At 41.5% G+C, this 26,523-nt stretch overlaps 1 long non-coding RNA gene across 9 annotated transcripts in view; it reads left to right on the forward strand.

The window, feature by feature from the left end:
* LOC118154464 (uncharacterized) overlaps positions 1-26,523 on the forward strand; it is a 924,399-nt gene that overhangs the window by 466,962 nt on the left and 430,914 nt on the right. The window contains exon 7 of one of the 9 annotated variants that reach the window (XR_013536616.1): positions 2,965-3,047. The exons of the other annotated variants lie outside the window; for them this stretch is intronic. This is a non-coding gene — a long non-coding RNA (uncharacterized LOC118154464). The remainder of the gene's footprint in view (positions 1-2,964; positions 3,048-26,523) is intronic. 9 annotated transcript variants of the gene reach the window in all.

A 26,523-nucleotide genomic window follows, 5' to 3' on the forward strand; every position in this document is an offset into this window, starting at 1 on the left:
ACTTTTCTCCCAGGCAGCTCTTAGGAATTACTCCAAGATTGTCAACCTTCACTATTCTGGTCTGAGGCAGAAAGGAGACATTGCTCTTCCTTGTGGGAAGTGTAAGGAAATCTGCAGGCACTCACAGAGGCCATCCTCAGATACTCATGTGACAAATATGCTTTGAGCCTTAGCTCATGACCCAGGAGTGTTTAGGGTGAATGATGCCCACCAGAAGGGGCACAAGGACAAGGCAGTGGTCAACCCTTGAAGACTTGGGCTTGCATACAAGTTCTTCTTGCCTCTCATTAGTTTTCTCCTCTAGGCTCTAATTTTATGTTCCTCTGGCTGAGTCTTTTTGATACATCCTGTTCCTGCAGCTGGAACATGCTGTAGTCATGCAATCAGTTTCTTGCCCTTTAGGGGGCTGCTGCTTATTTTAGAGAAAGACCTTATTAAAAGAACCAATTCTGTTTAGCCATTCAACAAAGTCTGGCTCTGTTGCCTAGGCTAGAGTGCAATGGTGTGATCTCTGCTTACTGCAACCTCTGCCTTAAAGGTTCAAGTGATTCTCCTGCTTTAGCCTCCTGGGTAGCTGGATTACAGGCACATATCCCCATGCCTGTCTATTTTTTTTGTGTGTGTGTATTTTTTGTGGAGACGAGGTTTCACCATGCTGACCAGGTTGGTCTTGAACTCTTGACCTCAGGTTATCTGCCAGCCTTAGCCTCCCAAAGTGCTGGGATTACAGGCATGAGCCACCATGCCCTACCCAGATACTCATTCTTCATTCATTTATTTATCCATACATTCATCATGTTTTTAAAAATGCTGTGCCTGGTAACACTTAGGGTTTCTGGGGATTCAGCAAAGAACAAAACAAGCCTTTACCCTTTTCAGAGGGAGCAAGAGATTAAAGTTTAGGGATAACCAAATATTATGTGTTAGAGTTGATGTGTGCCATGGGGAGGCGTGAGTGAATTGCAAATGTATGTAGGATAGCCTGTACCCGGCTCTCTAATGTGAGCAGAGACCTGATGGGATAATGGGTGAGCTTGCCAGAGTGCTGGGACAAAAGCATTCTAGGCAGGCTAACAGTAAGGGCAATGAGGGTGAGGAATGAATGTGTCATGCTCAGGACCCATGTGGCACTCAGGGTGGCTGGTCAGAGTGGGCCAGCAGATGAGGTCCAGGATGAGAAGTCAGAAGGGCAACAAGTGGCTGGACCAGGAAGGGCCTTGGGCAAGTGAAAGGACTTTGGCTGTCACTCTGTGTGACATAAGTCAAGGTCTGATTTACATTTCAAAAGGATCACTTTGGCCAGGTGCAATGTAACCCCAGCATTTTGGGAGACCAAGGCAGGAGGATGGCTTGAGCCCAGGAGTTCAAGTCTAGCCTGGGCAACATGGCAAGACCCCATCTCTATTAAAAAATTGGCTGGGCATGGTGGCTCACACCTGTAATCCCAGCACTTTGGGAGACTGAGGTAGGCAGATCACAAGATCAGGAGTTCAAGACCAGTCTGGCCAACACAGTGATACCCTGTGCCTACTAAAAGTACACGTAGTCAGGTGTGGTAGCATGTGCCTGTAATCCCAGCTCCTCAGGAGGCTGAGGCAGGAGAATTGCATGAACCTGGGAGGCAGAGGTTGCAGTGAGCGAAGATCTCACCATTGCACTTCAGCCAGGATGACAGTGCAAGACTCCGTCTCAAAAAAAATAAATAAATAAAAAATAAAAAATTTAGCGGGGTGTGGTGGCTCACACCTATAATTCCAGCTCCATGGGAGACTGAGATGGGGGCATTACTTGAGCCCAAGAGGTCAGTTTTTCCAGACTGGAATGCAGTGGTGTGATCATAGCTCACTGAAGCCTTGACCTCTTGGGCTCAAGACTCCATCCCCCAAAAAGAATAAAATGAAGTAAAAAATAATAAAAAAAGATAAACTAAAAGGATCACTTTGACTTCTATGTGGACAGTAGACAGTGGTGAAGGTAGGGGCAGGGGTGGGAGTTGCACAAGGAGCCTGGTTAGAAGGCTATGGCAATGGTCCAGGTGAGAGGATAGCTCCTGGATGGGCTTTGTTTTAGTTCACCTGCATTGAATGAAACAGCTAAACAGAGACACCCCAAGCTGCCTGCTGCAGGGACATATTTAGCAGTGTAGTACTGGTGGGGTTGTGCCACGTGGGAAATGATCTCCAGTAGACAACGAGCCAGAGAAACCCACTTCAGCTTCCATCGGGTGTCTGCCATTCCCCAGGAACTTTCCATACCTTATGTCCAACTATCATAACAACATCTCAAGATATATTATTGCTTCCAACGTATGAATGAAGAAACTGAGGCCCAAAGAAGGTACGCCACCGGTCCAAGGCTATACAGCCAGGACTTGGCAGAACCGGGCTCTCCTTTAAATCCATCTGTCTTCAGATCTGCTGTTTATTCGCTCTGCCATAAAGCATCTTGCACTTCCCTTTTTTTTCATATGGATCCTTGAGATGTAGCACCTTTTGGGACTTGAAAATTTTAACAGTTAAAAAAAAATTTCCATAAGCCATCTCTGCATCTCCTGTAAGTTTCTGGCACGTGACTGCCCCTTCTGCCCATATTCACCAAAAAATATACTGAATCCCTATTGAGAGACTGATCCAAAACTTCCATATCTTTCTAGAGGTCTAAAGCCTACCTTTCTGTTGGAAAATGTAGTGCGAACAACACGAAAAACACCTGAAACTCTGATATCAGGGGAACAAATGTAATGAAAGCAAATGCATGGAAAATACTTAGAGAACTTCTCTTTGAATCTTGTCATTCACTAGATCAAATTGCAATTTAATATAATAATTATTTTTTGATCAACTTTAAAATAAAATTGTCCACATCAGCTGACTATGTTATTTCTTAAAAAAAAAAAAAATTGAACACCCTAATCGTTTAATACAAGGAGAATGTCGCGAATGACTTACATTTTCTTCATGCCAGGTCTTCCCCAGTCAAGTGAAGCCAAGAAATGAGATGGTTGTCTGGATAACTAAAGCAAAGTCTTCTTTTACCTTCAATAACTGGTGAGATTTAAGACAAAGCATTTTTTTAAAAAATAGTTTTTGTGGATTACCCAAGTAAGTTTTATCTGTCTTTAATATTAGCTTTGGGACCTGAAAGCATCTGAAATTGCTATGTGCTTCAGGTATTTTTGTGCTTTATAAACTTTATCCAAATTGGTCTAAACCTTTTAGGGAGGCTTTTTCTTCCCCCCAATCTCAGAAAAACTTCACTGAATGTTGAAGACAGCGTTCATGAATTGTAAGCAGGATCTCGGCGAAGGTTGAGGTGGAGGTCTGGCTCCTCCACCCGGACCTGACCTGCAGCTAACCTGGTCCAGGTGCTGCAGCACCTTTGTGACTTCCAGCATGTGTTTTGATTCAGCGTTCAGCCTGCAACGAAGTAGGGAAAGAACAAAGGACTGTTTGCTCCTCGAGCCCTAGTTGCTGACCAGGAAAGGGTGCGGTTTGTCAAGCGGATGTGGACAGGGCACCGGCAGGAGGGAACAGGGTCAGCCGTGAAGGTGGGCGTTTGTGGCCAGATTGTCAGTGTTGTTAAACAAAATCCCTGAGATGACACTCCTCCTTCCCTCCTGGAAATGTTCTGCCAGTGTGTGGAGTGTGGAGTGCGGAGTGTGAGTCTCGGTCTCCACTAACTTTTCAGGTGTCCCCACATTTTGTGCTGTTTCCACCAGCCCGGCTCCACCACGTGCTTAGGTAGAGAGTTCCAGAACATCTTTCGAATCAGGCTCTTGTTTTTAGGCAAGGTATTATGTATTTTCCTTCTCTCTTTTCCTTGGAAAGCATCATATGGTTTTCATCATAAAGTTGAAATGCATAATAACTGTGTATCTTTTATAAGTTCTGTTTGCCTCAAATACAGGAAAGTTTGCTATAGACTTGCATTCAAGGTCTAGGCCCTGTACCAGCAGCATGGTGTCCCTGGAAACTCTTATGAGTCTCTCAGGCCCCACACCAAAACTACTCATCAAAATATACATTTTAACATGTTTCCCAGGGATCCCATGTGTCTGAGTACAGTACATTTGATCCTGGAGGTGGCTGCATGAACTTGCTGTGTTAAACCATTTAATGTCTGTTGCCCAGCTTCCTCATTGATAACCTGGGGACAGAAAAGGCTGGATGAGGGGAGGAGGGCCCAGTTCCCTGCCTGGTGTTTGGTGGGGAGCAGCGATCATGGATACCTGGGATTTTTCCCTTCATGGTCGTTGCAGTTCCCACTGGGAGGCAGAGTACAGCAGTAGTCAGCCTGGATCACGTGGGGACATGGAACGGCAGCCATGGAGAAACAGCTCAGGAAACAGCTCAGGAAACGCAGCCAGCCCTGACTTAGAGGGATCGGCAGGCTCTGCTGTGATGCCAACCACCTGCCAGGCTCAGCCCAGCCCCCACCGTGGAGCATGCTGCATCCAAGTGCCAATCAGCTGCAACAAACCCCAGTGGGCCCCAACAACAGGTGTCTCATTAAACATCTCTCACCCTCCCAGGCTTACCCACTGACAGGCACCAAACTCACACTCAATCACTGCCTAATCACAGCCAAACTCCATTAACAAGTCATACTAATTACCAACTTCTAACAGTGTCTCTGGTTTGGAGGCAAAACACCTTATTCTTTTTAGATGAAAACTGGCTTGTGATCCTTCAGAAAGACCCATAATTAGGTTCTTTAAAAATGAGGGTCAAGGGAGGAGGCAGGGGAAAGCTGATAGACCCAGGGTGGCTACAGTCCTGAAAGTGCACAATGTGAAGCTCTGTTTGTTTTAATCTCGTGCCTGCTGGGTGGCCCACAAGGGTCCAATTAACTTATTACAGATGCTTGTGTTGGTTCCATCCTCTTGTCTCCTCCTTCCTTCCTTTTTTCCCCTTTTCTTTTTTTTTTCCTTTAATTTTTCCCTAGGAGGGATAAGCTTGTAGCACAGATTGCAGGCCTGCAGGCTTCCAAAGATCAACAACTAGTTTTCTGTGATCGAACTCCCTGTGAACCATGAACACCCATTTGCAGAATTCCTAATGCATTGGATGAGGCAGGGAGGTCCTTGAGTGGCTATAACAGGATTTGGTACAATTTTGAAATGGCCAGAAGGTAGACATTCTTCTCTGAATGGAAGCAACTTTGTAGACTGGCTTTTTTTTTTCTTTGCCTTTTAAAAATTTTATTTTGCATCATAATAAAATTATTACTTGCATTCCTTTTCTAACACAAGTCATCCCATTCTATTATTTGAAAGGGATCTTGCTTTTAGAGCATACACTCGTTACAGAATATCTTTTGCAAGCCAAATATAACAAATAAACTAAAAATAAATGGATTCCTTAGACTTGCTCATGTACTCAGCCCCTGGAGGATGTTTCTCTGATGTCCAAATCAGGGCCACCAGCACTAGCAATAGTGAGAGGAATTAATGCAAGAAGTGAAACGACAATAAAATGTGACATAGTTACCTTTCACCCCAATCTTCCATTGCCACATGAGGGGCATGTAGTCCAAATATTTGAATTCATCCCACCTTTAACTCAAGCATTTGAGATTGAATCAAATTATGTCTTGAAATATACATTTCTTTATTCCCTAATGGGTATATGAGAATAGTTTTAAGGGCTCTGATTTATATGACGTTTATTTTTCTTCCTAAATTCCTTCTCTAAAAATCCTTGAAGTTTCCAAGATTCCATCCAGCAAGTATTTTCAACCTCTCGTATCTTCAGTTCCTCTAGCAACAGTTGATCAGATTTAGTTTCTGAGATGGGAGGCAGGATTTGCCAACATTCACTGGTGATGAAGACCTTGAATTCTATGGGGATTATGGAATGTTTTGGATGCTAATATACAAGTAACTGTAGGAGGGCATAGAAAAAAGCATGGTCTTCAATGGCTGATGAACCTGATCCTTGCTTACCATACCAGCTTATCTGAGGGTTAGACCCTTTGCCCAGAACACTGGGATAATATTTACCTCACAATGCCTTGAAAAAAAGAAGATATAATGAATAGGAATGTTCTTAGCCAGTGCAGCTATGCAGTGGGTGCTCCATCGTACTCCTTGACAGTTCCTTCTTCTTTTCTGTAGCCAAAGCCTCTTCTTTAGAAGCTTCCAAAGCAGGACAAGCTTGGTAGGCAGCATCTCCCAAACTTTGGATTGAGCTGCAGTAGCAAGAGTGTTGGGAGCCAGGAGTCTTGAGTCATGGTTCACCAGGTTTGGCTGCAACTCTTAGGGCTTAGATGGAGTGGTGGAGAAGCAGGAAGCCTAACCAAGGGATGGAAAGGCCAGACTGGCAAATTTCTACTAAAACCAGATGCTTTGAAGACCTTAGAGGCAGTCATTAGCCTAAGATCCTGTAGGGGGGATCTGGCCATCCCTTTGGCCACCACCCTGAAATGTTTTCTAATATCTACATTTAGGGATTTCTTTCTGGGGAATGCATCGCTGAGTTGATCACAGAAGTCTATAGGAACATAGAATTTCTCTAACAGAGATTCACTCTAGAGCCATTTAAAAAAAGGAATTCTCTTTTCCTACTCCTTCATAGAACCTCATGAAAAGCAGTAAGGTTGAATATATCTATATCTAACCAAATATTCAAGTGCTGGAGCTCTGACTGCTCAAAGTACTTTTCTTTTCAAATTATGAGCATGTTCTTGTTATTATTCACTCCAAGAAGCTGATTGGGACGATGGAGTTCTAGGACCTCCTTTCATCATTTAAAGTATCAGAACTGCAATAATAAATATTGTACTTTTTGTTAGGACCTGGGAAAAATGTACATTCTGTGTCTCCATGTGCATATTGTAACTTTCCAGTTATCTTTCAAAAATGACAAATTTATCTGGCAGTACTAGTGGTAATATTAAATATATGTTTATTTTTATATCTTGTCCTGATGGCTTTCTTCTAGTCTCCACAGACATTGGGCAGAAAATATTAAAATGTTCATGTAAGTTTAATTCAGTACTATATATATATATATATATATATATATATATATATGTATATATATAGTTTAATACAAGTCCAACTAAATGACATCATATTGTTTAGCAAGTCACAATTTTAGGTTTTTATGCAAACAGGTAACAAAAGCTCTCACCTACATACTTCTTGGTGTTAAATGTTCTCATGCTCATAAACTAGTTGCTGGATTAAATTTGCCATTTTATAGCAATTTTTGTTTAGATGCCTCACCCCCATAGCAGATACAATATGGCTAGAGAAGAACTCACAGGGTTGTGTGCCAATAACAACCAAGCCTGTGAATTATTCTCTAGCCATACGGTATGGGTCAAAGACAATATTATAAAAAATTTAATGAAAAAAATTGACAACTTAGATGCTTAGATGTTAACTTTTTTGAAAGTCACAAACTGACAATGATCACACAACAGTGGCTTTACATATCCTAAAGAAATATAATTAGTAGTTTAAAACATTTCAAAGGAAAATCAGATGGCTTTACTAGTAAATTTTACTAAGCATTTTGGAAAATATATATATATTTTTCACAAAAGTCTGAAAGGAAATTGAAAAGGAGGAAAGGAGGGGATATTTTAATGATATTTTTTAGGCCAATAGTACACTGATACCAAAATCAGACAAAAATATTACCAGAAAAGGAAACAATATACTAATGTATCTCATGGAAATACATGGAAGAATTCTGGACAAAATGCTATTAAGTTGGACTCAGTAATACATAAGAATAATCCACTAAACAAAGTGGGGTTTATTTCAGGAATGTAGTGTTGTTGTAACATTGGAAAATATCAATTGATGTCATCCATTTTATTAGTAAAATGAATTTAAAAACTGTATGTTCATCCCTTAAATACAGAGAAAACATTTTGACAAAAATAATCACCATCTATTCCTGATGAAAACTCTCAGCAAACTAGGGAAAGAAGGGAATTTCCTAAACCCAAGAAAGAGAATCTATGATAAAACTCCAACTAGCATACCATCTCACGCCAGTTAGAATGGCGATCATTAAAAAATCTGGAGACAACAGATGCTGGAGAGGATGTGGAGAAAAAGGAACACTTTTACACTGTTGGTGGGAGTGTAAATTAGTTCAACCATTGTGGAAGACAGTGTGGCGATTCCTCAAGGCCTTAGAAATAGAAATTCCATTTGACCCAGCAATCCCATTACTGGGTATATATCCAAAAGACTATAAATCATTCTACTATAAGGACACATGTACACGAATGTTCATTGCAGCACTGTTTACAATAGCAAAGACCTGGAATCAACCCAAATGCCCATTGATAATAGACTGGATTGGAAAAATGTGGCACATATACACCATGGAATATTATGCAGCAATCAGAAATGATGAGTTCGTGTCGTTTGTAGGGACATGGATGAATCTGGAAAACATCATCCTCAGGAAACTGACACAAGAACAGAAAATGAAACACCGCATATTCTCACTCATAGGTGGGTGATGAAAAATGAGAACACATGGACACAGAAAGGGGAGTACTAAACACTGGGGTCTATTGGGGGGAAAAGGGGAGGGCCAGTGGGAGGGGGAGGTGGGGAGGGATAGCCTGGGGAGAAATGCCAAATGTGGGTGAAGGGGAGAAGAAAAGCAAAGCACACTGCCATGTGTGTACCTACGCAACTGTCTTGCATGCTCTGCTCATGTACCCCAAAACCTATAATCCAATAAAAAATTTAAAAAAAAAGAAAAAAAAAAAAAAAAAACTCCAACTAGCAATCATACTGAAGATGAAAGACTGAATGCTTTTCCCCTAAGATCAAGAACAAGACAAAGATGTTAGCTCTCAACATTTTTATTCAACAATATACTGGCAGCTCTTGCCATAGTAATTGGGGGAAAAAAGCATTCATATTAGAATAGAAGAAATATAACTTTATTCACATGTATGATTTTCTATGTAAAAAGTCCAATAGAATCTCCATAAAAGCTACTAGAAATAGTGGGTTTAGCAAGATTTCAGCATACGGGATTAATGTACAGAATACAATTGCAATTCTATAAACTAGCAGCAAATAAAAGGAAATTGAAATTCAAAAGGAATTCTATTTATAATAACAGAAAAATATGAAATATCTCAAAATGAATTATAATCTTATGTATAATACCTAAACTATAACACTTATAAAAGAAAGCAGGGAAACATTTTAGGACTTTGAGTTGGATAAACATTTCTTTAGAAAAGCACAAATACATAATCCATAAAATAAAAAGAAATTGATAAATTGAACATCATCAAAATTAAAAACTTCTGCTCTTCAAATGGCATGGTTAAGAGAATTTAAAAAACAAATCATAGGCTAAGAAAAATATTTGTAAAGCATGTATCTGATAAAGGGCTTGCATCCAGAATATCTAAAGGACTTCAAAATCCAATATGAAAAAAAACTCAATAAAAAAGTGGACCAAAGATTTGAGTTGATATAGGAATGGCAGGTGAATAAAATATATGAATGGCAAGTAAACACATGAAAAGATGCTCAACATCATTAGTCCTTGATAATGCAAATTAGATATTAAATAAGATAATCTTATGCAACAAATAGAATAGCTAAAATGAAAACTGATGACACAAAGTGTTGGTGAGGATGTGGAATAACTAGAACTTTCATGCAGGGCTGGTTACAATTTTCAATGGAAGCAGTCACTTTAGAAAACAGCTTGGCAGTTTTTGTGGAGATGCAGGTAAGAGGGTTGAGTGGGAGGGTGAAGGGGGAAGTGGGGCAGGCTGAAGTAGAAAGGATGACAAAGGGAATAAGGAAATGTTTCAACGTAACATCTGTTCACTTTCTTGATTGTGGTAATGTTTTCACATGTGTATACATATACCACAATCTACCAAATTTTACACTGTAAAATATAAAATTTCTTATACTTTAATTATACTTTAATAAAGCTCTTTTTTTTTTAAAGAAAGTTTTATTTCTTTGTTAGTCTGTGGGGCAAATCAAACTTTTATCTGTATTGTAGCTCCTGAGAATCCCATGGTCCAGAGGATGTAGCGGGAAGGGTAGAGTTAGTCCTTCTCTAAAGCTTTTTTTTTCTTTTCTTTGTATAATCTATTGTCTTTAATATGCCGAAAATCCAACTTTATTAGTTGATAGAGCCGTTGTCCTTTTATGAGGCTTTTGTGCACTTTAATTCCAGCTCTCGTGGCTAAGGCTGTTGGGTTGATAGAAATTAGCTCACAAACCATTCCCCCCGAACAACTGTGATTTCTGCTTTAATTGAGAAGCAGAGCGTGTTAAGCACTTTTATTGAGTGGTGCCTGGTGAATGACAGATGTGCTCTGTGCGATGGACTGCTGTGTACATCCTGTGTTAAAATGGGCCCATTTGTTGCAAAAACACATAATGAAAAGCTTGATTTGATAAAGATACAGCCTGTGCACCAACTCCATATTGGAACTTGTTTAAATATGAATCTGGATTTCCAGTGAGACCACAGGCAGAGCTTCTCTCAATTGTTGCTTTGACAGACCAAGTGGGAGCTAAGTTAGCAGCTGGAGATTCGATGATTTTTGCACTTATGCAGAGTTTCAAGGTCCAAAACTGCTAGGAGAAGATGATTTCCTCTAATGCATTGAACTGCCAACTCATCAAGATTTGTTTTCTGACATTTCAAAGTGCACCATATTATTCCGTTTTAAGCTATTCCTGAACTCTTTTAATCTTTTTTTCTTAATGCATATTTATTGCAATAGAGGTATTTTCTTAGTTAGAGGGGATTTGACTTTGAAATGTGCATGAATATAGAATAAAATGAGAGGCTAGAAACTCCTAATTTGGCTCTGCTTATTGAGATAAGGAGCAGAAGTGATTTCCAAACTTTGTGAGAACTTGGGCACTTTTAGAACTGTGGCATTTTTAACTAAAATGAGTTTAGAAAGCTGAATGCTGGATTTAGAATAGGTTAAACGATATGCAGTTGACCAGAAGCTTAGCAGATGAGCCTACCCCACCTTTTGATGTATTAGTAACAATTCAACAGGTCACCCTGACTGCTAGGCAGAGCCAGTCCAGAAGTTTAGTATCCCACCATTGGTAGCCAGTTCTTCTGGGTTATTTCTCTGGATTCTATTTGTCGTTCAACAGATGTTAATCATCTATATTAAGAAATGTTGCATGACCTGCACAAGTACCCCAGGACCTAAAATACAATTAAAAAAAGACAAGAAATATTAACAATAAATGGCATTAACTACTCACCTGGCCATTCTGCTCTTCATCCATTCAGCAAATAGTTTGAGAGCACCTTCAATGTGCCCTGCACTGTGCTAGATAGGCCACAGGACATTTTCTCTCATTTATGAAGCCATCTTGTAAAATAGTCTTTATGTATCTGGTAACAGATAATACAGCATCTATTTCAATGCCCTCTGCGATTAGTACATTTTCTGAAGTTTATATGGGCTTTTCTGTATTTTTACCATGTTCGATTCCTTCCCAAGTTAGTTCCTCTCTCTGTAACAACCCTCATTATATGTCAAACAGCACTTTCAGAAAAAGAGACAAGAGAAGTGAGTGGTGCAGGCCTTTGTAGTTACCATTTTTGTGACTGTATTTCTGTGTGAGCTCTTGGGGTCTTGGAATCTGAAATATCTTCCTTGAGTCATGGCCAAAGTTACCTCATGGCAGGCTGGGAGACATCAGGTGCCAAAGTTACTATCAAAATTCAGATGTGTTCTGTCCAACATCCTGCATCAAGTTAGGTAACAGTTGGGTACCTAAATCCAACACAGAAGAAGGAGAAAAGCAAAGGATGTTTGTTGTTTTTATGTGACTATGACCTAAACACAATGGCAAGTTGTAGAAAGTCTTAAGGCAGAAGGTGATATAGAAAGCCCCCTGGTGCTCTAAAGCTTCTCTCCTGTGATAGATAAGTTGTTACCCACCTAAAGCGTTCATGAAGGGCATAGAAGGAGCTTCCACTGATGCCTCGATAGTCCATTAGTCCATTACAGTTCCAAGCAGATCCTAATATAATTATTTTGTAGAGTTTATGAACATATTTTCTGGATTCAGACTATTGCAGGCCTGATCACTGGCTTGACCCTTGAGCAAATTATTAATTTATAAAGGACTCAGTTTCTTCTTTTTAAAAATTAGACTAAGATTGTCTATTTTATAGAGTTGTTATAAGCATTAATCTTCTGTGATTATCATTACTAATTTTCTATAATGTGTTGGAAACTTATTTAGAAACCGGAACTATTAATATAAGCAGTTAGTTCCTGACCTCAGGGACACAGAGACTGAGGGAGAGACAGACACTAACAAGGCAATAGTACACATGGTGGGCATGGTAATAGAAATTCATGCTCAAGTGGGAATCTGAGGGACATGAGGGCATCTCAGAGAAGTTGACCTCACATTGTGTCCTAGAGATTAGGAAGCACTAGCCAGGGCAGCATACGTGAAGAAGGGAAATGGTGGTGCAGCATGAATGGTTCAAGTGCCAGCAAAGGCATGGCATTGAGAAGCAGTGTGTGAGGGCAGGGATGATGGACAGCTTGCTGCAGGAACAGGAGGGGCAGGCATGGCAGGTTAACCAAGGCTCCCAAATTAGTAATGATAACGAGGGAAGATTAAGGCTTACAAGAACTCTATGAAGTAGGCAATCTTATTAGTCTAATCTTAAGAAGAAACTGAGTATTTCCATAACAGCTGAAACCTAACAGTATTTAGTGGAAGCTCCTTCTATGCCCACCATGTGTATGATCATCTTGTTAGTGACTGGGGGGCCTTGCAGGCTGTGCCCATGTCCTAGAACTTGACCCTACTAGATGGCAAGATGGAAGGATGTCCGACAGGGAGGTAGCATGGTGACATTTACTTTCTAGATGGAATTCTCTTGTGGGCATAAGGTAGTGCTTGAGGAGACAAGGCAGGGAAGCAGGAATGTGAGGGCCAAGGTGGGTCTGTACCGGGTTAGCCACAGTAACCATAGAAAGACGATGAAGGATTGGAGACTGATGGTAACACCCTGGAGCAAGGAGATTTCCAAAGTCCAGTGCAGAATATGGCAGTTTGATGGTCAATGTCTGCAGCCTGTGTGTGCAAGTGACAGTAATATTTTCAAGTGTTAGATATTTGTCATTCCTAAATCAGGAAGTGAAAAGTGTGGGGATGATTGAATTGAGGGAGTGGAGTGAGAAAGAGGAGGGAACTGGGCATAATCCCTGGTTCTCCAGCTTCAGGAATTGGGAGGAGCAGGGAGGACTGTCATCCTGGTTTTCCTCCTTTCTTTGGCTCTGAGCAGGCCCCAACCTGTTCAGCAGGTGCTGGCTGGAACTGGAACTGAAACTGGATCTGGAAGTCCAGGTGCTTCTGGAACTGGAAACATGTGAGACGGATGACTGGGAAGACGGACTGCTGAATCATTGCTCTTAAATTCCTAGGCATATTCTGTTTTTGTGCATTGGTAATGGGCATGATGTCCTCTGAGGCTGGATAGTGCCTTTTGCAGATGACAGCACAAGGACCCTGATCAGCATCCGTGGTCATCTCTGTGGGTCCCACGGAGCCCTCAGAATTCTTCCCACTGTTTCTATTTTGTTCTTCTTGACATTTCATGCTCAGCTTCTTGGATGGATAATATTCTGCCTCACATCCCATCAAAACGACTTTGAAGAGGGCTGCATTTCCTAACAGGCTGAAACCTAACGGTATTTAGTGGCTCAGCAGAAGGTGAAAGGTGCTGAATTTTAATCAAGGGATTTTTTCTTTCATTTTCCACACCACCAGATGTAATCCTCCTTCTGCCTTCTGTTTTATCAGAGACTCACAGTGCCAAGTGGTGATTAAATTAGTATGTGGCGTCACTCGGGTCTGATTGCAAATATGCAGCATGGAGGGGATTCCAGTGAGCTTTGGTTCCAAATGTCCTTCTCAGAACGGTTAAGCCAAGAGATCAACTGCAGTATGCAAAAGATATAGAAGCAGGCTTGAAAATATTAGGCTGGGCAATTATCCTAGGCCTGGCTTTCAAAGGAAGGCAGCACTACCCTTATTAAATACAGGTGACACAACTCCCGAGCTTTTCTCTAGAGGTTTAATCACAATGCGAGATGCCCAAACACCCTTTGATTAGATTCCACAAGCCTTTCTTGTAAGTGGCATCATTCTCTACTGCAGAAAAGGGGAGTCCCCACCCTTTAAGAACCAAAATATACTAATACCTCTCCTACCTTGAAACAACAACACCCAAATCACCTTTTTTCTTGGCTAGCTACCATTTTTTCTGCCCCTACTTAAAGCAAAATTTCTCAGAAGAGTTGTCTGTAATACATGTTTTCTCTCCAGTTCCTTGCCTCCTGTCTTCTGCAGAGCTGCTGCAGCCATGCGGCTGTCCCTCACACCACCGGAATGACTCATATGAATGTCCCCTTTTGGGGACTCTTTTGGTCACTTCTCATTCCTCATCTCCGTTGACCCTGAGCAGTGCTTGATGAGCTCTCCTCACCTGCATTTCAAGACACCCCACACATTCTTGGTTTTTCCTCCATCTCAAGAGTTGCTCTTCATTACTCTCCTTAGTTGCCTCTTCTTTTCTCTAAACTCTTGATTTTGCTGTGTGAAGCTCAGCCCTTGGTCCTCTTTTCTATCTAAATTCACTTTACTTGTGATCCCAATTCCATGTTATGGACTTAAAGGCCATCTACATCCAAATGGTGGGAATATTTATATCTCTAGACTAAGACCCCTTCCCTGAATTCCAGATCTTATATTATATTGGCACCATGGGTCACTCACCTCTTTCTTCAAGGAAGAACTTGCCCTTCGGGTGCTAGGAGTAGAGCTAGATACTGGTCTCCAGCTGTAGCTCCTTCAGGGTCTGTTGCATTGTTTGACTGGAAGCTATACTCTCCCCAGCCAGTCCCCAGTCAATGACTGAAGAAGCCAGGGATATTTGGGACTAGATATTTCTGCCCAATGTGGGGATTCTCTAACTGGCTACCTTAATTCCAGAGCATGTGATTGTGTTGAGCAAGATTTGTCAGATCTGTATCACAATCTGTACATCCTCCTGACAAATCTTGCTTTGTCCTCTTATCTCAATTACTTAAGGGTAATTTCACTGCAGGTCAGTCTTGCTGTGGTTGCGTACTAGGAACTACATTCTTTAGGGCTTTGCATTCAGCCTTAGAACGAGGCTTCTCCATACATCTCCTGGATGCTGATCTTGTGCCCTCTGCTTATATCCTTTGCCTACGTATTACCTGCAAGAATTAAATTGGCTCCTGTTTTTTCAAAGGAAACACTCTTCTCTTTCTACTACCTACCACGTTCATACACACACACACACACACACACACACACTCACAAACACACACAGAGACACATTCCTGGAACCTCCTCTGAGGGCAGCATCCAGATGGTTGCTCACAGACATCCTTCCCGCCTGCTGTGTGAGGCCTGCTAGCCTAGACTCTATCAAATGACCTATTTCTCAACTGGAAGTGGGCCCCATGCTAATTGCTTGCCTGGAGTGTGACTTATTTCTGGAAATTTCCATTATTGTGTTGAGTCTGTGGCTGGACATTCCCTCATTACTGGTTTCTAGATTTCTAGAGCTCATCTTCCAACTTCTATTCTTACGTTACCTACAAAGCAGATTTTTTTTTCATTTTTCTTTTTGTTTTAATTCGATCTGCTTTGTCATGTTGTAATGAACTCTTTCTCACCAGGCAACCATGTCATAAAGTAAGCCATATGTTGGAGAAACCTAGATAGAAACTTTAGAAATTCCTTCTCAAATTAGTGCAGACCCAATGATCAGTTAGAGACAGCTGTACTCATGTTAAAATATCACCAGGGTGACTTGCTTTTGGCTCTGGAGCCCACGACCAATTGATCAACACTAATATCTCTAGCTACACCTACACTCCCTTCTTTATATGAATATCTGTAGTGGACACTGTAGGGAATTCTAGAGTGCACACCCCTTTAATCAGGGCTTCCTGTAACATCCCCTATGTGCTGCATCAGTGGAAGCTATGTCTGTTTCAGGACCATAGTCATTTGGTGGTATGCTCCTTTCACAGAATGCTGTTAGTGAAGCATGCACACATGAGGACACCTGTTATCTGCATTTCAGGAAAATGGATGATGAAGAACAAAGATGCTATCTATGCTGAGGCTTCAAAAATCTCACAAACTGCTCTGAAATGAGAATTCTGCATTTGCACTACTTTGCACCAAAATATCCCCACAGAGAAGAAGACAAGCTAGACTTCCACCATTAGTCAGGCTTCTCTAGATGTCTATATATTTTTATTACAAAGAATTGGCTCGCAGGACTATGAAGGCTGAGAAGTCCTAAGACCTTTAGTCTGAGGGCATGAGAACCAGGATTCCAGTCCAGGTTTGAAGGTAGGAGAAAACCAAGGTCCCAGCTCAAGACCACAAGCACAGGACACCGAGTTCTCTCTCGCTCAGTTTTTTGTTCTACTCAGTCCTTTAACTGATTGGCTAAAGCCTACTCACAGTGGGAAGAGCAATCTGCTTTACTGGATCCATCCATTGGAATGTTAATTTCATTCAGAAACAACCTCTCATACACATCCAGGACAATGTTTAACCAAATATCTGGGACCCAAGGGCCCATTCAAGTTGACACATAAAATTAACACAAGTCTATCCCTGGTCAGTGTCACCCATATGCATCTTCCTGAGTCATATGTAATCTCCAAAGAAAGGTAATAACAAGGTCATAATTCCACCTGACATGATATAACTATCCTGTGCACAACTGGAAGTGAAGTAATTCCTTTCCCAGAAGAGAAGGTAAAGTCCTCGAGTGATGTTTACTATTCTCTTTTATTTATATTCCACAACTTAAATATGATATTAATAATACTTAAATACTATGATATAAAGTCAATACCTCTTATGTTACATAATAAAGAATAAGATAGGGAAGAAAACAAAGCTATTTCATGTGTGTGTGTGTGTGTGTGTGTGTGTGTGACACATACACAAGTACTTGTTAATTACAAAATAAGGGGGAATATTCATGACAATTACAGCCCCCGTTTCCATAACTTGTCAGCAGGTTATAGTTGGTACTTGTAATTACCTTCTTCCACTACCCATTTTTTTTTGGGTAGTGTTCCTTTTTGCCTTCAGCAAGTACCCCAGCAGGCATGGATCCTTACCTGGTGGAATGACACAAGCCTTCATTCCTGAAGGGTCTGGACCATTCATAGTTTGACCTGGATTGGGCTGCTGTAATTTTTCATTGACCTTAATTACAGGACATGGTAATATTCAGAGACACCCTGAGGGATCTCCTGTATTCTAGATATACTGTTCATGATTACCATTGTGGAGTAGCAGGGTAATTTTCACCTGGTAGTCAGGATCAATCACCCCAGCCAGCACAGTACCTCCCTTCTTTGTTGATTCAGAAGCATAACTATTTCAATGTGGCTGGGTGGCAGTTTTAATTCCAGTTCAATGGAATCATTGCTGGGTCTCCTGGCAGAAGTATTTCTCTTTTTGGAACTAAGACTTCCAGAAACCAGAGCATAAGGTCACAGGAACAGGAGGTAAAATATTTCTAGTTATTACTGGGTGTAATAGTGAGTGGTGCCACTTCCATTTTTACCTCTCGATTCCTAGACTCATGAATCCTGGCTATGGGAGAAACAGAGCCATATATCAGATCCTGATTCATAGCATACACAGCCTGCTGGAGAAACTTGCCTTAGCTCAGTAAAGCAGGGCTACTTAGCTGGTGCTATAATTCAGTCTTCAAATGGTCCCTCCATATTACTTAGGGCAGGTGCTTCAAGATGGTGGGGAACGTGGTAAGACCAATGAAGTCCATGAGCATGAGCCTGTCACCACACTTCTTTGCTGTGAAGTGAGTATCTTGGTTGAAAGCAGTGCTGTGTGAAATACTGTGATGGTGGATAAGGCATTCTGTAAGTCCACAGATGGTAGTTTTGGCAGAAGCACTGCATGCAAGGAAGGCAAATTTATATCTGGAGTGTCCGTTCCTGTAAGAACAAATCTTTGTCTCAACTACGATGGCAGTTATTGGTATTGAGAAGTGAGGTGATATAACAAATATAAAGTGAAAGCCTTTTAGAACTGGCTAAGGGCTAGAGACTGGAAGAGTTTTCAGGTGCATGCTAGGAAAAGCCAAGATTGCCACGAAAGAACTGTTAAAGGAGACTCTGGGGAGGGCTCAGAAAGAAAAGAGGAGCGCGAGAGAGAAAGCTTTTATTTTCACAGGGAATACACACATAACCACGACCGTGATGTTGCCAGAAATGTGCACAGTAAAGACCATTCTGTTGAGGTCACGGATAGAAAAGAAAACTCTGTTATTGAAAACTGGAGGAAAAGCAGTGCTTGTTATAAAGTGGCAAAGAGCTCGGCTGAATTGTGTTCTACTGTGTTGTGGACAGCAGAACTTGTGAACAATAAAACTGAAAAACTTACCTGAGGAGATTTCCAAGCAAAGCATGGAAGAAGAGTTTTCATTCCTCCTGACTGCTTTTAGTAAAATGTGAGGGGGACAGAGAAATTGAATATGAAACTGTTAAGCAAAAAGGAACTAGAACTTAAAGATTGGAAAAATTCTCAGCCTACCCAAGTTACAAAAAATGACAATGCTTGCTTTGAAGAGAACAGTGCAAGTGTGGCTGCCCAACCACTTGATAAAGAGGTCATAGGTGCAGCTTATGAACTTAATCAGCCATTTCAGCAGAGGCCAGGAGTAGAGATGGGATTTTAGCAGCAAAGGCAATTCAGTTTGAACTAATGGAGACAGAGAATGCAGGACAAAATGAAGGAAAAGCGTTGGACTTCTTGGCTTCTATAAGATGGAAGCACAGAGCTATTTGGCTGCAAACACAGGCTGTTTTTCATTAAAAGGGAAGACGGATCCCTTTTAATTCAGGTAATTCAGAGATCATCAGCCAGTCCCACCGTAGGCCCACAGTGTACAGGCCTTGCAGAAAAGATTATGTAAATCGAAGTTTCAAAGCGAGAGACCGTTTTCCCTGCAGAGAGCTGTGGGATGGAGGGTAGCCTACCAAGCCCTGGGGGTGACATTGGCACCGTAGTAGGTCTACAGAGCAGAACACTGAACCAGAGAGGATTCTTCTCTAGCCTTGGCATTCATGGAATTTACCTTGGTTGGGTTTGGACTTCCTTGGGACCTGTCACCTCTTCTTTCATTCTTATTTCTAACTTTTAGGATGAGAATATCTCTCGTATGCCTATCCTACCATTGTGTATTTTGGCTTCACAGGTTCAGAGATGGAGAGAAATTCTGCCTCAGGATGAATCATACCTTTTACACGTATCTGATTTAGATAATATTTAAATGAGACTTTGGATTTTTTACTTTAAAATTCATACGAATGAGTGGAGATTTTGGGGGCTGCTGGGGTGGAATCCTTATGTTTTGCATGCCATATGGGCTTGGCTTTTGGGGGTTCCAGGGCAGAGTTATGGAATAAATATTTGTATGTTTATTTATATTTGAAGCCCTAACCCTCAATAGGATGGTATTGGAGACAGGGCCTTTGAAGGTAATTAGGTTTAGTTGAGGTTGTGAGGGTAGAGTCCTCGTGGTGCCATTAGTGCCCTTACAGGAAGAGATTGAGGAGATAGCGCTCTCTGTGTCTGCCATGTAAGGCACAGATAGAAGGCAGCCATCTGCAAGCCAGCCAGAGAGCCCTTAGCAGAACCCAACCATGCTGGTACCCTGGTCTTCCAGCCTCCTAGAAATATCTGTTGTTTCAGCAACCCAGTTTTGTGGCATTTTATTACAGCAACCAGAGAAGACCAATACAGATTGTGTCCCCATTTTTGACTATTATGAATAATGCTGCTATGAACATTTGTGTGCTAGTGTTTATAGGGACATATGTCCTTCATTTCTCTTGGGTGTATACCTAGAAGTATAATTACTGGACCTTCTTATGAAAGTTTTTGTTTAATTTTTGAGACACTGCCAAACTGTCTTATAATGTAGTTGTACCATTTTACAATTCCAACAGCAATGCACAAGAAATTCCTATTTCTCCACATCCTCACCAACATATTATCTCCTACTCTATTCATTATAGTCATTTTAGTGCTTGTAAAGTGCTGGCTCATTGTGGTTTTACTTTGTGTTTCCCTAATAACTAGTCACGTTGAGCATCTTTTCATGTGCTTATTAAACATTCATATGCTTTTGGAGAAATGTCTGTTCATATTTTTTGCCCATTTTTGGATGGGCTATTTGTTTTCTTCTCATTCTTTGTAAATTCTGGATGCAAGTCCTCCGCTAGGTTTGTGTTTGCAAACATTTCTGAATTGTTTGATGAGAACTTTGAGGAGACTACTGAATGGGGGCTCTAGGACATAGGATATTTCATGCATGGCTCCCACAGCCCTCTTCTCACAGATAGCCCTTCTTCCAGTAATTTCTGGTTATGTGAAAAATCAAGCCATTTATATTGTCAGATGGATCCACCAAACTTCTCTTGGATGCCTGAAAACTGCTGATGTACTTCCCCCTTATGTTTGGAGGTGCGGGGAGGAGGGATATGGCTTATTTTACCCATTGGTAACAAACCCTCAAAGAAAACTTCCAGCTGTTTGCAGAAACTTTTGATAGTACAGGGTACAAATGATTTTGGATATCCATTTGATTTGTTACTTAGTGATAATGTATTGAAATCTGAAGAGAGTAGTCTCTAGAGGTGTACAGAACACAGGTACATGGCTTACCTGGTGTGTGCTTCCTTCTGCACAGGCCTTCCTAATTTTTCAGATAATGCATTTGGGATTTACAACTTTCTTTACTGACTGTGACCTGATTCAAAAACACTTGCTCTTTTCTGCAAATAATATTTTTCAATGTGTGAAAAATGAGAATAGAATCAACTCTGTGAAATAAAAGAAAATCCAAACTGGCTTTTAAAATGTGAATAAATTTCAGGGTTGACACAATGCTTTCCTTGTAGTAACATAATCCTCATTTCCTCTCATCAATGAACAACTACCCAGAGAATCACAGGAAGTTTCCCACAATGTCCTCCTCTTTCTCACTTAATGTTAGGTTGTCATCCAAATTAACCGAAAACAAATAGCATCCTAAATATAATTAGCATACGAATATGAACAGTATCCTAATATAAACAGTGTCCTCAATTCTTACCCAAATTACAAGCTTGATGCATCACTTTCCCATTGTGCTAAATCTACTTTCCTACTGGCTTTAATCATTTCTTATTTCAGATGAAACATTTTTCAGAAAAATATGTATGGTGCTAAAATGTCAGAGAAAACTTATAGAATCCAGGAAGATGATCCATACAAGAGTCCTAGCTCTTAAGGGAAAACTCAGGCATTAAAAAACATCAGGCATCTCTGTAAATGAATGATTTATATTCCTTTGGGTATATACTCAGTAATGGGATTGCTGGGGCAAATGGTATTTTGGTTCTAGATCATGGAGGACTCTATTATAAAGATAAATGACACGTATTTTCATTGCAAAACTATTCACAATAGCAAAGACATGGAACCAAACCAAATGCCGATCAATGGTTGATAGGCATTTGGATAAAGAAAATGTGACACATATACACCATGGAATACTATACAGCCATAAAAAGAAATGAAGTTATGTTTTTTGCAGAGACATGGAAGAGGCTGGAAGTCACCATCCTCAGCAAACAAACACAGGAACAGAAAACCAAACACGGCATGTTCTCACTCATAAGTGGGAGCTGAACAATGAGAACCCATGGACACGGGGGCTGGAGGGGATCATCACAAACTGGGGCCTGTAGCGGGGACACAGGGAGGGAAAGCATCAGGATAAATAACTAATGCATTCTAGGCTTAATACCTAGGTGATGGGTTGGTAGATGCAACAACCCCCCCATGGCACACGTTCACTTATGTAATGAACCTACACATTCTGCACAAGTATCCTGGAACTTAAAATAAAATAAAAGTCAGGCCTGTAAAGTTTTATTAAACAGATAAATTTCTGTAGTCTTAGGGGGGAGGACTCAAGATGGCGCTGTGAGAACAACCCAGGATTGGAGCTCTTCTCGTTGAATCCGCAAATGGTGAGTCAGAGCGGCATTTCCAGACTGATCTTTGTTGCCCACAGAACGGGGAAACTCCCAAGTATAAAAAAGACACGGGACGCCAGGCAGTAGGTCTGCCTGGCGAAGCCCGCAGCCAGGGCGGCGGCGGCCGGCCCTACCCAGCAATCCCCACAGGGCGCGCTTGTCTGGGTGCCCTGTTGAACCGGCAACCTGAGACTTGAGAGGGCTGGACTTGAGACTGAACGAGACTTGGACAGTAGGCCAGCCCAGGGGATTGCAGGGATTGGGATACCCAGTGGGACGAACAAAACCGCGATTTCAAACTATCCCGAGCAGACGGTCCGAGATGCTCTGTGGGGGAGGGGCGTCCACCACTACCAAGGCAACCCGCCCCAACTGAGATACACGCCCACTGCTGACACAGCCAGCCGTTGCCGAGGCAACCCGCCCCAACTGAGATACACGCCCATTGCTGATGCAGCCAGCCGTTGCCGAGGCAACCTGTCCCTACTGAGATACACGCCCACTACTGACGCAGCCTGCCGTTGCTGAGGCAACACGCTACAGTGAAGAGACTCCGCCGCAGGGCATGGCGGAGACCACAGCAGAGCCGGCAGGAACAGCTCGAATCACACAACAGCAGGGCGGAGCCTCGGCAGCCAAACAGTGGCTAGTCTGCCTTCTAGCTGGGCAGGACACCTGATTGGACATCCAAAAATAAAGCCCAAACCCCTCAACACAGAGCATTTGAGAAAAAAAAAAAAAAAAAAAAGGGTTTTTTAATGAGCTCTGTTGCAGCAGAATCAAACATAGCAGCCTAACAGCCCTGAATGAACAACAGAGTGCACAGCTCAGCAATTAAACCCCTATAAAGTACAAACTGTCTCCTCAAGCAGCTCCCTGACCCCTCTATATCCAAAAGACTGACATTAGGCAGGCGTCATCCTGGGACAAAGAGAGCAGAAAAAGAAACTGGTAGCATCCCTCGCTGTGCCGCGGCTACTAGAGGTGCACCCCAGACAAGCAGGGTCTGGAGCGGACCTCAGCAGTCGTACAGTGAAGGGGCTAGACTGGTAAAAGGAAAACCAAGCAACAGAAATACCTCATCATCAACATTCTGGGTGTCCACTCAGAGACCCAAACGAAAAGTCAGCAACTACGCAGACGACCAGCGGACAAATCCACAAGGATGGGAAGAAACCAGCGCAAAAAGGAGGAAAACACCCGAAACCAGAACACCTTGCCTCCTAGAAAGGACCGGAACTCTTCACCAGCAAGGGAGCAAAGCTGGACGGAGAATGACTGTGACGAAATGACGGAATTAGACTTCAGAAGATGGATAATGAGAAACTTTTGTGAGCTAAAAGATCATGTATTAAATCAATGCAAAGAAACTAAGAACCTTGAAAGAAGATTTGAAAAAAGATTCGAGGAAATGATAACAAGAATGGATACCTTAGAGAGGAATATGAATGAATTGAAGGAGCTGAAAAACACAATACGAGAACTTCGCGAAGCAAACACAAGTTTCAATAGCCGAATTGACCAAGCAGAAGAAAGAATATCTGAAGTCGAAGACCAACTCAATGAAATAAAACGAGAAACCAAGATCAGAGAAAAAAGCGCAAAAAGGAATGAACAAAGTCTCCAAGAAATGTGGGACTATGTGAAAAGACCTAACCTACGTTTGATAGGTGTACCAGAAGGGGACGAAGAGAATGAATCCAAGCTGGAAAATACTCTTCAGGACATCATCGAGGAAAATTTCCCCCACCTAGCAAGACAAGCCAACACTCAATTGCAGGAAATACAGAGAACACCACAAGGATGTTCCGCAGGAGGAGCAACCCCAGGGCACATAATCGTCAGATTCAACAAGGTTGAAATAAAGGAGAGAATACTAGGGGCAGCCAGAGAGAAAGGTCGGGTCACCCACAAAGGGAAGCCCATCAGACTCACAGCAGATCTCTCGGCAGAAACACTACAAGCAAGAAGAGAGTGGGGGCCAATATTCAACATTCTTAAAGAAAAGAACTTTCAACCCAGAATTTCATATCCAGCCAAACTGAGCTTCAGAAGTGAAGGAAGAATAAAATCCTTTGCGAACAAGCAAGTACTCAGAGATTTTGTCACCACCAGGCCTGCTTTGCAAGAGCTTCTAAAAGAGGCACTACACATAGAAAGGATCAATCAGTACCAGCCATTCCAAAATCACACTGAATGCTAAAGAGCTTCAACATAATGAAGAATCTACAACAACTAACAGGCAAAACAGCCACTTAGCATCAAAATGGCAGTATCAGATTCACACATAACAATATTAACCCTAAATGTAAATGGACTGAATGCACCAATCAAAAGACACAGACTGGCAAATTGGATAAAAATCCAAAACCCATCGGTGTGCTGTATCCAGGAAACCCATCTCACATGCAAGGATGCACGGAGGCTCGAAATAAAGGGATGGAGGAAGATTTACCAAGCTAATGGAAAGCAAAAAAAAAGCAGGAGTTGCAATTCTCATCTCTGATAAAATAGACTTTAAAGCAACAAAGATCAAAAGAGACAAAGAAGACCATTACATAATGGTAAAAGGATCGATACAACAAGAAGAGCTAACAATCCTAAACATATATGGACCCAACACAGGAGGACCCAGATACATAAGGCAAGTTCTTAATGACTTACAAAAGGACTTAGACTCCCACACAATAATAGTGGGAGACTTTAACACTCCACTGTCAATACTAGACAGATCAACCAGACAGAAAATCAACGGGGATATCCAGGGCTTGAACTCAGACCTGGAGCAAGCAAACCTGGTGGACATTTACAGAACTCTCCACCCCAAATCCACAGAATACACATTCTTCTCAGCACCACATCACACCTACTCTAAAATTGACCACATAATTGGAAGTAAAGCACTGCTCAACAAATGCAAAACAACTGAAATCATAACAAACAGCCTCTCAGACCATAGTGCAATCAAGTTAGAACTCAGAATTCAGAAACCGACCCAGAACCGCACAGCTTCATGGAAACTGAACAACTGGCTCTTGAATGTTGACTGGGTAAACAACAAAATGAAGGCAGAAATAAAGAAGTTCTTCGAAACCAATGAGAACGAAGACACAACGTGCCAGAACCTCTGGGACACATTTAAAGCAGTCTCTAGAGGAAAGTATATAGCAATAAGTGCCCATATGAGGAGAATGGAGAGATCCAAAATTGACACCCTATCGTCAAAATTGAAAGAGCTAGAGGAGTAAGATCAAAAAAACTCAAAACCCAGCAGAAGACAAGAAATTACTAAGATCAGAGCTGAGCTGAAGGAGATTGAGACACGAAAAACCCTTCAAAAAATCAATAAATCCAAGAGCTGGTTTTTTGAAAAGATCAACAAAATAGACAGACCACTAGCCAGATTGATTAAAAAGAAAAGAGAGAACAACCAAATAGATGCAATAAAAAATGATAAAGGGGAAATCACCACAGATTCCACAGAAATTCAAACCATCATCAGAGAATATTACAAACAACTATATGCGCATAAACTAGTAAACCTGGAAGAAATGGATAAATTCCTGGACTCCTGTGTCCTCCCAAGCCTAAACCAGGAGGAAGCTGAAACTATGAATAGACCAATAACAAGGTCTGAAGTCGAGGCAGCAATTAAGAGCCTACCACACAAAAAAAGCCCAGGTCCAGACGGGTTCACAGCCGAATTCTACCAGACACACAAGGAGGAGCTGGTACCATTCCTTCTAAAACCATTTCAAACAATCCAAAAAGAGGGAATCCTTCCCAAATCATTTTATGAGACCAACATCATCCTGATACCAAAGCCTGGAAGAGACCCAACGAGAAAAGAAAACTTCAGGCCAATATCCATGATGAACATAGATGCAAAAATCTTCAATAAAATATTGGCAAGCCGATTGCAACAGCAAATCAAAAAACTTATTCATCATGATCAAGTAGGATTCATCCCGGGGTTGCAAGGCTGGTTCAACATACGCAAGTCTATCAACGTAATTCACCACATAAACAGAACCAAAAACAAAAACCACATGATTATCTCAATTGACGCAGAGAAGGCATTTGACAAAATTCAACAGCCCTTTATGCTAAAAACCCTCAATAAACTCGGTATCGATGGAACGTATCTCAAAGTAATAAAAGCTATTTATGACAAACCAACAGCCAATATCATACTGAATGGGCAAAAACTGGAAGCATTCCCTTTGAAATCTGGCACTAGACAAGGATGCCCTCTCTCACCACTCCTATTCAATATAGTACTGGAAGTTCTAGCCAGAGCAATCAGGCAAGAAAAAGAAATAAAGGGTATTCAAATAGGAAAGGTGGAAGCCAAATTGTCTCTATTTGCAGACGACATGATAG

This window comes from Callithrix jacchus, chromosome 6, assembly GCF_049354715.1.
Source record: "Callithrix jacchus isolate 240 chromosome 6, calJac240_pri, whole genome shotgun sequence".
Classification (NCBI taxonomy): domain Eukaryota; kingdom Metazoa; phylum Chordata; class Mammalia; order Primates; family Cebidae; genus Callithrix; species Callithrix jacchus.